The sequence below is a fragment of the Hibiscus syriacus genome, unplaced genomic scaffold (assembly GCF_006381635.1).
Source record: "Hibiscus syriacus cultivar Baekdansim isolate YM2019G1 unplaced genomic scaffold, ASM638163v2 tig00005377_pilon, whole genome shotgun sequence".
Lineage (NCBI taxonomy): Eukaryota > Viridiplantae > Streptophyta > Magnoliopsida > Malvales > Malvaceae > Hibiscus > Hibiscus syriacus.
The window spans coordinates 476638-483674 of NW_024062054.1; positions in this window are offsets into that span (position 1 = coordinate 476638).

Sequence of the window (7037 nt, forward strand, 5' to 3'; positions counted from 1 at the left end):
TAAGATACTTTGTTATACTTATTACATAATGATTTCTTGACATCAGATATTTGGCTCAGAGAGTACGATCATAATCCAGAGGCATGTATAGACAGACATCCTATGGCAGTTGATCGGTCGATCTACCCAGAAAATTTGGCTCAACCTAGGCTCTGATACCACTAAATGTAACACACTCAGACCGATGCGGGTGACCCGATCCGATCTGAGATGTCATATTAGGGCCACCAGAGCGACCCACAGTAAAAATCCTAAAAAATTAAAATTTTCGTTAAAGCGCATAAAATCGTAGAATAATTTATAATTAAAATACAAGTTCAAAAAACTACTAATGTATTATAGAAAAATTTAAAATCATACAAGTTCATACTCAGTATAAAAATGAAATGTGACATACATGCCCCTAATTACACTTGTATCGTACTCTTCAACCAAAGTCAAAGAAACTCCCTATACATATGTCGATATTTGCACTGAATCAATTCTTTTAACCTAAAAAGAATAGTAAAAGAGTGAGCTTTGGGAAGCTCACTAATATAGAACTACCAAGTGTGTTGAATGACATGCAAATAAATGGAAAAACATAAATTTTCCTTATTGATTCAACTGTCTACATGTTTTCAGGATGGGCTATGGTTCCACTGATATTTCTTTAAGTAAAAGACATGAAGATTTCAATTCAAAGGAAACATTCAGAGAACCAAGTTCACGAGATCGGAATAGGATGTCTAGTGTGTTCCAACTAAACAAAGTAATGTATATAGATCCTTTAGAAACTTACCCTAAGCACACAACAAATGTACCACCCTAAGGGAGTATCTTGGGGCATATGGGCCTACCCTATGGGTCTCTTTAGGTCGTAAGGAATTACCAACTTAATCGGTCTGAACCTCTATAAGGAGTTACTAGTTTGACCGAGCTGAACCTGCATACTCTAGCCTATCCATACAATCCCCATTAGAAATCATATTTATTAGTACCCTATAATATCAAAATCATGATCCAGTAGTATATTGTAAAAATGATCATGTAGTTATTTAAATCACATGAATGCCCTTCACCAATACACCATATACAGTCCCATGATTTACCCAAGGGAGTGCCTTGTGGCTTGAGAGCCTACCCAATAAAGTTTCTCGGGGCCTCAGAGCTTTCCCAAGGGTCACCTTAGGTCCGTAAGGAATTACCATCTCGATCGGTCTGAACTATATAAGGAATTACCAGTTTGACCGAGTTGAACCTTCATACTTCATCCTACCCAGATAATGTCCCAATAAAATAGTTCAAGTTGTAACCAATAGATCCCATGATCCATAAATCAGGAACGATTTTATTTTTTCAGTGAAAACAGGTAATCAGAGAACATATATCATGTAGTCATAGTTCATTTAAAAGTAAATCAAAACATCAGTAAATCCGTAATTTTGAAAAATCACATTTTAAAATAGGTATAACAATTAAATATCACATAGGGAACACATTAGAGGATCCAGTTATTATTCGAAGGTACTTGGTATTTATCAGGTAGGGAGCCATGAAACTTTTGAAATTTAATAGGATTTCAGAATCAATATCCCTATAAAAAGGGTTTGTTGGCTAACAGATTCATCAGTCATTCGGGAAATGATTTATCAAGATCATATAGTATTCGAATATTTTTTGGAGGCACTACGTAATCAGAAAAGTATTCAAAATCTTTTACATCAGAGTTACCCGAGATTTTAGGTATGCCCAGAGTGATTCCATTATTCAGGAAATCAGGGGCATTTTGGACATTTGGTTCTTGGAGAATTCTTACTAATTTATTCTAATAAGAGTGAGACTATGATTCATGGTATTTAAGATTTATGTCGACTGAACAAATCCTAGCACTATGATACCTGTCAATCAATCAAATCGATGCACTTCAAGGATATAGATATTCACATTTTAATACTGACATCACTTGTTAAACTGATTGTCTTTATAATCATCGTTGAATGGATCTTAGAGAGATGAACATATATTCAAATGGTATTTATTTCATTTTTGTATTGCAACGGTATAAAGAAATGTCAGCGTGCTTGATACGTAGTTCTAAACCCTTTGGATGATATAACATGTAAGTTCATCAGCAACTAGGGATGGGCATGGGACTCGAAACCGACAGGTTCTGACCCGATCAGTTAGGGTTTTTTAAATTGGGTTTGGGTCAGGTTTAGGGTTAAAAATATCTGACCAAACCCGACTCGAAAAAAATATAATTTTACCTTATATATTTAGAAATAATTCAATAATATCCCTCTATATATTATTTTTCAATTAAATCACTGATTTTATTGAATAAAAGTAATATTTTTTATTTCGGGCCGCGTTCGGATTTTATTTCAAAAGTCGGGTCAGGTGGAGGGTATATATTATGCGGGTCGGATTTCAGGTGGAGGAGTCATTGTTCTTGAGTCGGGTCGGGTGGACCAAAAATCCGACCCAACCCGACCCATGCCCATCCCTATCTACAACTAAGTTAATAAATCAAAATCCAATGTTAAAATAAATCTGGAAATTACAACAGGAACTATATCAACAATTTAAAACGCCACACAAAGGCCACAGTATCTACTAGAATTAAAATACAATCATAACAAAAAAACACATGTATCCATTTTCTCTTCATTTCAACCTTCACTCCACACAAAAAGATAGCTTGATAGCAAGACAATAGTTCTGACAAGTAAATTCTTCTTGAAGAGACCAGCAGTGAAGCCCTAAAACATGTAAAGGAGAAAATGAAAAAGGAATAAAGGTTTGGGGACTAAGATTCTAAATTTGTAGCGTTTGTTATCAAAAACGCCACTAATGTACAGACAAATAGAGGTGTTTATTTAATAAACGCCACTAAAATATGAATATGTGTTGCGGCGTTTTTTTAAAAAACACTACTAAAGTATGAGTATTTAACGACGTTTGTCTAAAAACGCCACTAAAGTATGAGTATTTAACGGCGTTTTTTTAAAAACGCCACTATAGTATGGTTCTGTAGAGGCATTTGTTTAAAAATGCAACTAAAGTATGGGTCTGTAGCGCCAATTGTAAAAAAAGCCACTAAAATACAACTCTGTAGCGGCGTTAAATACAGCTAATGTTACCATTTTGTGGCGTTTTGCCTAAAAACGACGTGATATGTATAAAATTAGTGGCGTTTACATTCAAAACGCAGCTATATATGCCGCTATAAATCTATTTTGTTGTAGTGATTGAATTTATGTTCTCAAATTTTGCGACCGAGAGGTTGAACTTTTCAAATTGTTTCAAATTTTTCCAATCGATGCAACGAATAAATGAAGAGAAAAGCAATGAGCAGTGCATGGGACTCAAAAGGTATATTCATATATAAAATAAAACTAAATAATTTGTCTGCTAATGTTTTAATATATGTAATTTATGTGCACCGTATACAAAGTATCAAAATTTTGATGATCTATTTGCATGTGCATGTTTACGAGGACATTAGTTTGGTTTAATGCTTTTTGTTTGTTAGATGGTCTAATGAATTAATAAAGGAAAGGTGGTCTAATAAAGATATATGTCGAAACCGTTTTTCGGCGGGACAATCGTTTTGTTGTTTTAAAAACAGTTACGACTTTAATTTTGGAAAATGGGGTGGTTTTGGATTAATTTGAATTAAATTGAAAAGAGTCGCCATCAACCTTTGGATTAAGTAGGTCGAATACCTAAATAATGTCTTTAAAAAATCATTTTTTTAAGACAAAACTGGTCTGCATTTACCAAAGATTCAATTAAAATGGGTTCGGGAGTCGGTTACGCGTGGGGAAGGATTAGCACCCCCACGACGCCCAAAATTAGTACTGTGTCGCTTACATGCTGTTGTAAATTGTGAAAATTCTGAATCAAATATCAAGTTAAAATATGATCCGTTTATTGGAATTTAATTAATTTACTTCAGATTAATAAGTTAAAGAAAATTAAGTAGTTACACTTATAAGAACTAAAATGCAACAAATCAAAATCTTGAAAGCTAAATTACAATTAAACCAAATTCAAACAAGGACTAAAACGATATATTTACAAACATCATAGCTAAATTCGAATAATATCAAAAATACACAAATACATTAAATCAATGACTAACATGCAATATTTATAAATATTATGTATAAAGTCAAATATTAACATAACATGTAATAATGTCGAGTTATGCATATGAAGATATCATGCAAATTACAGCACTATATTAATTAATAAAAGAATAAAATGATTTTCAAAGTATAGGAAATATAATTAAAAGGTTTAAAAAAACCGATAAAGTTTGTGGACAAGATATATATGTATATATCCTTACAACATGCGTATGTAATAACATAATTGCAAATATATGATAACAATGAAGACACGTACATGTTAGAAAAGGTAAATATCAAAACGTAAAGTAAAATCAGCAGGTTTAAGTATAAATAAATAGATTTAATAATACTTAACAAAAGATTACCAAAACATAATGCATGTCAAATAAAGAAATTAAATAAAAAACTAGAAAGACCTCAAAATGAGAACCAACTTGCATTAACCTCAAAAATGAATTGATTCCTTATTTAAAAAAGCCCAATAACAAAAGAAACACAACTCTTGGCCTATATTTACTCAAAACAGAAACGTTTTGACTTTAATAAATATGGTTTAAATTTGATTTTAACTCTAATATCCCATTATGCTAATTGCTAACCCCCCTCCAACAGCGCGTTCCTCTTCTTCTCTACTTCTCTCTTTTTTCTTTCTACCGGTCTAAACCCCAAAAGTCTCAAAACCATCATTGGCCACCGTAAATCGATAACCACTTTCACTCCGACCACCTCCTTGGTGGTCGTTTCTCACTCCAACGGTCAACCACCATAACTTAACCGTGACACTCATCCCTCGACCACTTCGAGACCCATCGACCAAACCCAAAACCGAGCCTACAAACTCAAAACCCCGGTAACCATCTCTCAAAGCTAAGGTAAACTACTACTCCTTCCCTCTCTATGCTTTTTTATTTCAAATCAAGAGAGAAAAAAACAAGAAAAAGGTTAATGGAAATAAACTAAAAAATTAAAAAAAAAAAAACTTACATTGGTACTGCTGTACTGAAAAAAAATGAAAGGATTATCTCATTTTATTATACTATTTGCTTCTTGGATTTGGTGATGATTTTTATATTTTTGTTTTGCTGCTTGAAACCTTGTTGGTTCATATGGCCCTCGCTTTTTAGCTTGATGCTTCTTCGCAAGTGTTCAAACAAAGCATGCTTATTTCTATTTCGTTTCGAATAGCTGAAGATACACTGTTTTTTTTACATGCATAAACAAAGCATCCCTTCTTGCTTAGTATTTCGTTATTTCAGAAAATGGGGAAGAACCCCTTACAATTTGTTTTTTTCGGAATGCTCAGAAATGATCGAACCCCCTATTTTTCTTTCTTCGTTCTGTTCTCCTCTCTGAACTATTCGAATGGTTCCCCTGTTCTCCTCCAAAACCGAGCTCCCCCTTCCTCCTTTATAGTTGCCATCCTCACCGAATCCCCTTGTCCCTTTCTTTTTTCTTACGTTTTGTAAGATGTTGATGGATTAGGTGAGATTTATTGGATTTGTTGATTTTGGTGATGGTTTAAGTAAAGTTTGAGTGGAGTTTGTTTGTAAGTGGGTGAGTGGAATGATGTTATTCACGTGGGGCATCGATTTTAATTAAAATAAAAAAATGGTGCTTACATATTCCAAAAATGTAGACATTCATTTAATATATGCTTCCGAATAACATTTATATAGTATATGTTTTTTTTTTGTTTGAAGGAATTCGTACAATATTCCTAAAATGCTTCCATAGTCTACTATTTGCGATAGGAGGTTAGACAATTTTTCTTTGACCAAAAAAATATTAATTAATATTCATCACAATAATCACAAGAAAGTGACAATTTGTATTTAGTCCCTTTTAAATATATTTATAATTTTTATAGGTTTAAATTTATCTATTGTACATATTAAATATAAGTATATTATTCAAATCCAAATTAATTATGCGATTCATTGTATATCCAAATTCTTTATATATCCACATGGTAAGTATGCAAATACTTTTTAACAAAATTACAAAAAGTAAAGAATAATAGATTTTTTTTTAAAATGACAAAGAGTGTTGGTACGAGCTGTTGACATTCAAGAATTTGAGTTTGTAAGGTCAAGTTCGAATCCTACTACCGTCACTCTTGGTGGATAATATATAAATTCATATGTACAAAAAAAAATAGATTTAAAGAAAATAAAGTAGATTTGCATAATAGATTTTCAAGAGCTAATATTTATATCTACTCTAATTTGACGTGCATAGTAATTAAAATATAAAAATTGAGGTTTTTTAAATAGGCTAACTGTCCAGTTTGAATCATATTCAAGGCTTTATTTACAAACTATCTTATACCAATGTATTTTAGGGATGGATCTATTATATGCATGGGAGGGGTTATGAAAGGAACGAAGTTAAAAAAATTATTTTGGTTATTAAATTTAGAGAAAATTTATTTTGAGTTGACAAATTAAAAAATTTATATGAAGAATTATTTATGTAGATGAAAATAAATAATGGTTATCAATATATATGATGCCAATTTTTTTTAAATATATTAGTGTTAGTTTTTATAAAAATATTTTTATATTAAATTTATAAATATATATAAATATATTTTCAAAAAAATTTGGAGTTCTATATAACACCCCGCATTTTATATTGGCCAATTTCCCCAAAAATCACCCTTTCCGTCTTTATTTCACTGTCAGACACCCTTTCATCTTTATTTGTCGAACTAACACCCTTTGCAGGAAGGCGTGACCCATGCACCGCGTCTTTTGCTGACATGGCGAAACGCTGGGTAAGGCGCGATGCATGGGCCGCACCTTCTGCCACGTAAGGGTATAGCGCAGTGCATGGGCCGCGCTTTCGTAACAGTCTGACACGTGTCAGAATGGCGCGGTGCATGGGCCTCGCCTTAGTTTTAATTTCAGCTCCACC